This window comes from Petaurus breviceps, unplaced genomic scaffold (assembly GCF_028583685.1).
Source record: "Petaurus breviceps papuanus isolate PSGF00001 unplaced genomic scaffold, PetGlider_PUasm1.0 218, whole genome shotgun sequence".
Classification (NCBI taxonomy): domain Eukaryota; kingdom Metazoa; phylum Chordata; class Mammalia; order Diprotodontia; family Petauridae; genus Petaurus; species Petaurus breviceps.
The window spans coordinates 1140410-1148837 of NW_027185872.1; the positions used below are offsets into that span (position 1 = coordinate 1140410).

Sequence of the window (8428 nt, forward strand, 5' to 3'; positions counted from 1 at the left end):
CTTGGTCATTTTATTTGCTTTTTTATGTACTTAAGGGAGAGGAAAAAACAAAAGATGCAACAGAGAGCCCTGGTGCTGAAGTGAGAGAACGGGGTTCAAATTTTGCACCTGCTCCTTGTGTATCCTTCAGATAGCCATAACACTTCCTGATCTTGGTTTCTTTATCCATAAAATGATGATGATGATGGTGGTGGTGGTGCTGATGTTGGTGATGATGGTGATGAAGGTGATAATGGTGATGAAGGTGATGATGATGGTGATAGTGATGATGAAGGTAATGATGGTGATGAAGGTGGTGATGATGGTGATGGTGATGAAGGTGATGATGGTGATGAAGGTGATGGTGATGGTGGTGAAGGTGATGGTTATGGTGATGAAGGTGATGATGGTGATGAAGATGATGAAGGTGATGATGATGGTGGTGGTGATAGCATTTATTTGTGGCTTTAAAGTTTACAAAGCACTTTACATACATTATCTCATTTGAGCCACACAACAACCCTGGAAGGTAGGTACAATTATTAACCCCATTTTACAGATGAGGAGCCCCAAGCGGACAGAGTTTAAGAGATGTGTCACACAGTAAATATTTGGAGTGAGATTTGACTTGATTCTTCCTGATGAGTGCCAGGACTGGAGTCAGGAAGATCTGAATTCATATCCAGTCTCAGTCACTTCCTAGTAGTGTGACCCTGGGCAAGTCACTTTACCCCGTGTGCCCCAGTTTCCTCGTCTGTAAAAATGAGCTGGAGAAGGAAATGGCAAACCACTCTGGTATCTCTGCCAAGAAAACCCCAAATGGGTCACAAAGAGTCAACACAACTGAAACAACTGAACAACAATAACCACTTGACTCCAAGTTCAGCATTCCATGCCATGTGGCTGCCCCCAAGATGAAGGGCGTAGACCAGATGAGCTCTACAGTCCGTACCCACTATAAAGCATCTCATCCTGTGGTGAATGAATTCCATCTTCGCTGTGTTTCATCGAATTGGACTAAGAGGAATGTGAATGTACTTTTTAAATGACATGTTAGCAGGACATTTGCATATTTTCCCTCTCCCTTTTCTGTGAGAGCCTGATCTTGGAGACTGTCATCTGAGGATATAATTAGACTTCTTCCTATTTCTAATCTTGATGTTTTAGTCAAGGGATGTATCCAGTTAGTCAGCTGCTCTACCAAGAAATGGAGTGTTGTTATCTGATGATGAAATTCTAAACTCTTATGCTTTGCATATAATGATTTATATCTCATAGCCATTCAAGAGTTTCTCAAAAAACCAAATGCATCTTTGCTATTTAAAATTATTTAGGCTGAAAGATATAAATACTTTAGTATAAATATAGTTGATATTATAAATTACTGAGGGTAGAAATGAATGAAGACTCCCAAATAAGCTTAGACTGTTTATTGCTTAAAGTAAAAATGCAGAAATTAGAAAAAGACAAAAACAATACTCTAAGTGAAGCTTAGGAAAATATAAATAATTATGAAATCCTGTCCTAAAAACTAATCTTCTGTTCTGCCAAACTTTAAAGGGTAGCAAATTCCAGGAAGGCATGAAAGAAAGCTTGGGGTGGGGAACTCTTCTCCTAAGGTTAAAAAAAAATTAGTTCAGTCCAAGGTTGACAGAAGGGAGTGTGAATCACTTTTAAACTGTTTGACTGTAAAATAAAACCAGAGATGATGGATCCATTAAGCATTCAGTGGCTACCCAGTGCCAGACACAGAGGGGGTTCTTAATGAGTAACTGACTGACTGACTGACTGACAGATCCATGATTAGGCAAACCTTTGAAAATGTAGGAAGCAGACAGGAGATCAGTGTGTGTGTGTGTGTGTGTGTGTGTGTGTGTGTGTGTGTGTGTTTTGTTTGTAAGAATACAGAGTAGAATGAACACATGGTGTGTGAGAGCAAAGCTAGAATCCCAAGTCTTGCAGCAGCTGTGGGGCTTAAAGAAGGTCATTATTATCATTTTGCAAAGACAGATGGGGCTAAGTGACTTGCCCCAGGTCACACAGCTAGTGAGTATGTCTCAGGCTGAATTTGAGCTCATGTCCTCCTAACTCCAGGGCCTGTGCTCCCTCCACTGCTCCACCTAGCTGCTCCTAAGAAAGGTTATTGTAACTGCAAATGCAAATTGCATTTGTCCTGTAAATCAGCAATTTGTAACTTAACTGTACCATACTAACTTAAATTATTAGCTATTACTTCATCTTCTAAAGTCATTTACACACTACCATCCAGTAAGTTTGCTGACATTTCTCCTGAAGATGACCAAATACCAATCTTTATGACAGAGCTGTCTACTCTGGGATTTGTTTCTTGTTTTTCCTTTGCTTAAGAATCTTTGGCTTTTCCATGATATTATCACATTACAGCAAGGCTAAAAAGTCTAACATCATAGTATAGAAATTCTTAGGAAAAATACCAGGTTCAGTGCATCCTGTCCTCTCGATCGGTCTCTTCTGGTTCAAGTATGATAACCTGCCTAAACATCAGAATAATCTGCCATTACCTGACTGGCAAGCTGACAATGGGAAAGGAGCTCTGGTTACATAATTAATCAAGGGGATGTAGCTGTGGGTGGAGTGTCCTGTAAATCAGCAAGCTCCCCACCCTTCCCTCCAGAGGCAGAGTGCAGGAGGAGGAGGAGGAGAGTTGTCTTCCTGCTTAAACGTCAATGGATTCCCATGTGCTTTTAAAGAAAAAACAGTCCTTCTGTAATGGACATTGGAAGGTATTCATTTGGCTTCCAATTCTCAGAGAAGTAAGTCATGTAAACTCTAGTTGAATTTCTACACATGCTGGGAGAAACAGAGGCAGGAAACTTCTACCAGAAAATGATGGCTAAAGCTCACCCATGTCTGCAGAGTGTCCCCTGTCCAAGCTGGAAACAGCATCTATTAATAACATTTTGATAAATCTCATAATATTTTAAATGCACTAGGGTAGGAATCTGATGTCCCTTCTAGCCCCAAATCCCAGGATCCTGGGATGAATGCCACTTACTTTTTTTTTTTCAAAGACACTCAGGATTGTTCCTCTAATCTGCTTTACTGACAACCAACACTCAGTGTTTCTGGGAGGGAGGAGGGTCTTATTTGACTTGTGGTTTTGACTTGGGTTACGTGCTCAGCAGTCTCCAGAGTGACTGCATTTGTTTTTCTGAAGTTCACCAATAGTCAAACAAAGCAAAAACAAAAAGACTTAATGAAAACCTGACCTGAAATTTGCCAGAGATGAGGGAGCAGATGTCTTCAAACTGATCAGGAAAGCCAATGGAAAGGAGCTAATGTGTAAACTCTGACTTTTTCAGGTTGGGTATGATGAAAATATCCCTAGGAGAGAGTTGCCAGGTACCCCAAACGAGAAACAGATCTGGTCTTGAGTCTATTTCCATATTTTGGATGAAGGGCTTTGGGGTTTTTGGTCAAGATTGTCTTAAATTTTCTACGTGGTTTTCCTCACATTAACATCTCCTTTGGGAAAGCCAAATATCAGTGAGGTAACCAGACTTAGGACGAGTTACTAAAGAATAAAAGAAAATGAGTCAGCCTGTTCTGGTTGCAGCCTTAGCTAGTCTTTGAGAAGGTTGTGGTTAGGGGGCAGATGAGCTTTCTTGTTCCTCTTGGCCACAGATTCCTCTGTCTTCCTAGGCTGACCTTGACTGGAAGAAAATGACTCTTCACTGGGACGTTTTCTTGTATCTCCCTATCAGGATTCAGTCTGAGGCAGGTTCTAGATTTGGAGGAGTGTTGGGGAGGAATGTGCTAGACTGCTTCCAGCTGCTCTGGCCTCTTGGCTCCACCTTCCTTCCATCCCTTTTGAATACATCTCCATGTGCTCCATTGATGTGCATTTCCTGGAAGCCGGGGTAAGATTCATCTTTCGTTTTATCCTCAGTGCTTAGTATAGTGCCTAGCACATTGTTATTTGTCCTTCATGCTTGCACAAGACCAAAATAGCATCATGATGTTGGGGCCAATGTTCAGCGTGCCCAGCTGTGGCCAATCTGATGGATCTGAGCTCAGAGAGCTCTACCACAAGTCAGGCACGTAGTCTTGCATGAACATTCGAGATGGAGATGTCTCTAAATTTGGGCATCTCACATTTCTCTGCAGTTATTTCCATTCTGCTTTGCTTATAGAGTACAGCATCTTCTTTGATGCAGACATGATATGCTGGACTGTCCTGTGTCAGTATCTCCCATGGCTCACAATGGATATAAAGTTCTTCAGAGAGACCTTGAGAGGGTCCTTGTGGCACTTCTTTTGACCTTCGTGTGAGCACCTGCCTTGTGTGGATTCTCTGTAAAATAATCTTTTAGGCAAACCTACACTTGGCATTCAAACCACATGGCCAGCCCATTGGAGCTGTGCTCTCGGCAGTAGAGTTTGGATGCTTGGCAGTTCAGCTTGAGAGAGGACTTCAGTGTTCAGGGCTTTATCTTGAGAGGTGATCTTCAGAATCTTCCTAAGATAATTTATACAGAAGCAATTCAGGTTCCTGGCCTGGAGCTGATAGACTATCCAAGCTTCCCAGGCATACAACAATGAGGTCAGCACAATGACTCTGTAGACCTTCGGTTTGTTAGGCAGTCTAATACCTCTTCTCTCCCATACTTTCCTCTGGAGTCTCCCAAATAATGAGCTAACTGGCATTAATCTCATCATCTATGTGTATATCCTTGGAAAGCATGGTCCCAAGGTGAATGAACTTATCCACAGTGTTCAGAATTTCACCTTTTGCTGTAATTGATGTCAGGGCTGCTATTTGGATGTAATACCTATTGAGTTCTCTCAAAGCAAGAGCTGTTTGTCTTTCAAGTCTACAGGGTTTCATGTTGTCCATAAGCAGGAACCCATTCCACGTATCAATAGTGACTGAAATCATCCTTGCAAAAGTTTTTGTATGTATGTGTGTATGTGTGTGTGTGTGTGTGTGTGTATGACCATGGGGTTGGATCCCTGTCTGCCATGGTAAGCAGGCCAAGGTTAGGTTAGGTGGACAGACACTTTTTAGTACCTTTTCTATCCCCCTTCTCACCCCAGGAGCTGAGCAGTGGGATCCTTAAAAGGCTGCTCACACACCGGGGGCTGCTGAATCCCACTGCTTCTTCCAGCAAGAAGATGACCCAATGGCTTGGGCTGCCCACTGCAGGGTTGTGACTATGGGGCTCAGTGTATCCACACCTGCTCCTTTATCACTCTCCTGTCACCACAGGACTTTGAGGTAGGTAAGAACAGTCAGTGGCATGGGCAATGAGTTTTGACTTGCATGTAAATCAGATTTAAGTGAGGCAGAGTTGTGTGAAATCAGCCTCATTCTTTCTTCCATAGTCACCGGTGTCCTGTGGCAAGACAAAGTCAAGACATCTGGTGATGGCTTGGGATGCAGTGGATGGCTTTGTCCTCTTCAATGTCTGACCAAGCTCCAGGGACTCCACGGCGGCACGGCTGTTGGGATGGATTTTTCTCATCTGCTCATTCTGCCAGAGATAGTCTTTGCATACCTTGGGTAGAGAGCCCTCTAACTCCACAATGGGTCTGAGGCCCCTCAGTTCCCCTCCAACTCATTTACCCCACGTGCTGGGGTGTGGCTGTTGAGCATGCTTGGAGCCACAAGCGAGAGTTGGGTGAATCAGGCAGACACTAAAGGTGGAAAGCAGTCCTGAAAAGGGCTCCGCAGCCCTCCCACCACAGGTGCTGGGCCTCTCTGAGCATTCCTACACTGCCCAGAGCATAATAAACACAGAAAGACCTGTCGGCTGACTGAGTAGAGGCCACTGAGTGTGATGACTTCATTTTACAGACAACCAATCATCAATGAACATTTATAAAGTGCCTACTATGTGCCAGCCCCTGTCCTACGTTCTGAGGATACAAAAAAAGGCAAGGACTCTTTTATCTTCTCTTTTCTCATTTTTATTATTTGAGAAAAAAGTGTTGAAATTAGCTCTGGTCGACTAATTGCTGTAACCTGATAATCACGGTGGGAAGCAGAGCATTAGGGGCTCATGAGCCATAGTATTACGCAGACACTCCTGGGAGTCCCTGTGGACCCCCCTAAGGCCCTGGAGGAAACCCACTAGCCATATTCTGGGGATCCAGTATGGTAGGGAGGGGAACAGTTGGGGTGGTAGCTCTAAAGCACGGGCTCCATTTAGATTCTTGGTAGTTCTAGTTACATTAGCAGGACATCAGAGTTACTGCTACATTCTCTTTTACTACAAATAACTTACACTTCCATGGCACTCTCCTCACCGTAGCTGTGGGAGACAGGTAGCACAAATATCATTATCTCTCTTTGACAAATCAGGAAATCAAGTCTGGGAGAGATGAGGTGACTTCCCCAGTGCCAGAAGCAGGATTCAAACCTGAGTGCTCAGTGTGTAAACCCCAGGCACTCCTCCTTTGATTAATCACCAAAAGAACAATCAATGTGAGCAGTGCAGCCCAGATCAGAGCAGAGTCCGGCCTCTGTTTTGAAACTGAAACACTGTGTAGCAGCTGTCTCTCTACCTCATCCCACAGGCTGAGTGTTGAGACTTGCTCCTGGAGTTGCAGGGTGTTTTAACACCTGCACCAGCCACAGGAGAAAGTGCCAGCACCACCGTCTTCTATGGCCATGTCTTGCTTGGCGGGTCAGATCCTGCTCAAATTCTTACTGCCATAGTTTCACACAATGATCACTATTTCATCATGGGGGCAATGGGCAGGCATTAGCACCATGACTCTTTGGTTATTACTTCATCTCAGCCCACGGGGCTTAGAGGGATATTGAGTGATCAGCTCCAGCACTGTGGCTATTCTTTAATACACTGCCTGGTGCCCACTCATGGAGATGAATCAGGGAGTACAGAGGTTGCATACAAGGCTTTCACTGTTCTCCCTAGTGACTCATTTTCTGTTTAAAGAGAAATACTTAAAAAAAAAATAAAACCTCTTTTCACTTTCCAAATTGCTCAAATTATCTTGGTTTATGTTTTCTAAATCCCAAAGGATGACTGATATAATGTATATGTTTGTATCTATTTTGTATCTGCCCACAAGCATTGGCATTCCTTTTTGAAAGTAAGCTCCTTGAGGGCAGCAACAGTATTTATTCACTTCTGTCTTTGTATCCCCAGAGCTTACCATAGTTCCTGGCACATAGTAGGTGCTTAGACATGTATTTACTGATTCATTGATACACTGTCTCTTTTTCACCTTCAAACTTCTTTTCTAACAATTCACTGTGGGTGAGGCACTCTCTTGGAGTAGCATGTTTGACATCTGACTATCTCTGTCCAATAGACTAGAGTAGAGAGAGACTTTAGGCAAGCAGACATGCCAGCGGGCTGTTGCAATAGTCCAGGTGTGAGGTGATGAGGACCTGCAGCAGGGTGGGGACCATCCCAGAGGAAAGAAGGCAGAAAAAAGTGGTTAGGGAGGTAGACACAGGACTTGACGATTGATTGGAGATGGGGGCTAAGGGATGAGGAGCTAGGGATGATAGCTGGGTTAGGAATAGGAGTTCTTGGAATTATAATGGTGCCTGAACAGTAACAGAAAAGTCAGGAAATGGGGGAGGGGGAAGATAATGAGCTCAGTTTTAGACCTGTTGACTTTAAGTTGTATGTGAGACATCCAGTCTGAGAGATCTGGTGGGCTTGAGGAGGATGGGAGGCTCCAGAAAGAATGGGGTGACACTGGGTCTCGAACCCAGCACTCTCCATTGCTTCATGCTACCTAGAATTTCTGGACTCTTTTCCTTTAATTGAGTTTCTTCTCCACCTTGGAGTTCTCTGTCTCATTCCCCACACCTTTCATTCCCCTTCCTGAAATCATGTTCATCCGTCGGAGTGCAACTCCAATGGGATAACTTCTATGAAACCTTCCATGAGCACTGCCTTGGGAATTCTCTTTCCACTCTCAAATCTTCCGTGGTTCTTGGTACCTTCCTCATGTTCTTGTATGTTCCAGTCTGTATGTATGTGTGTGTGTGTGCATGATTCTATCCTCCCACCCCCTTAAAGATAACAACTATGTTTCATTCTCTTTTTATCTCATTAGTGCCTAGCACAGTGCTTCACACATAATGGCCAGTAAAGACATGCTTGTCAAATGAATGAATGTTCAGAAGCCTGTTTGTTTCTTTTAATCCAAGTTGCCCTTCTGATGCTGGAATTAGAGTCAAGAGTTCTGGGTTCAAATTCTGGATTTAGAAGGTTCTAGAGGTCCAAATTTCTCACTTTTAAAATCAGGAACTGGAGCTCAAGTTGGGTGTCAGGTCCTTTGGGTTCTGAGCCAGTCCCTTGATTGTACCACCCTGCTTCCTGCCACTCACTAATTGTGTGAATGCATCCAAGTCACTAAGCCTCTGTCAAGTGCAAATGTGCTTCCCACACTGGAGAGTTACTTGAAGAAAGCTCTGCATGAACAA

The 8428-nt window shown here is 43.6% G+C and overlaps 1 long non-coding RNA gene across 1 annotated transcript; it reads left to right on the forward strand.

The window, feature by feature from the left end:
- The first annotated feature begins 305 nt into the window (after positions 1-305).
- On the forward strand, positions 306-7021 carry LOC138165955 (uncharacterized). The gene is made up of 3 exons (XR_011169502.1): positions 306-3878; positions 5056-5236; positions 5344-7021. It is a non-coding gene; the product is annotated as an uncharacterized lncRNA (long non-coding RNA).
- The last annotated feature ends 1407 nt before the right edge of the window (positions 7022-8428 follow it).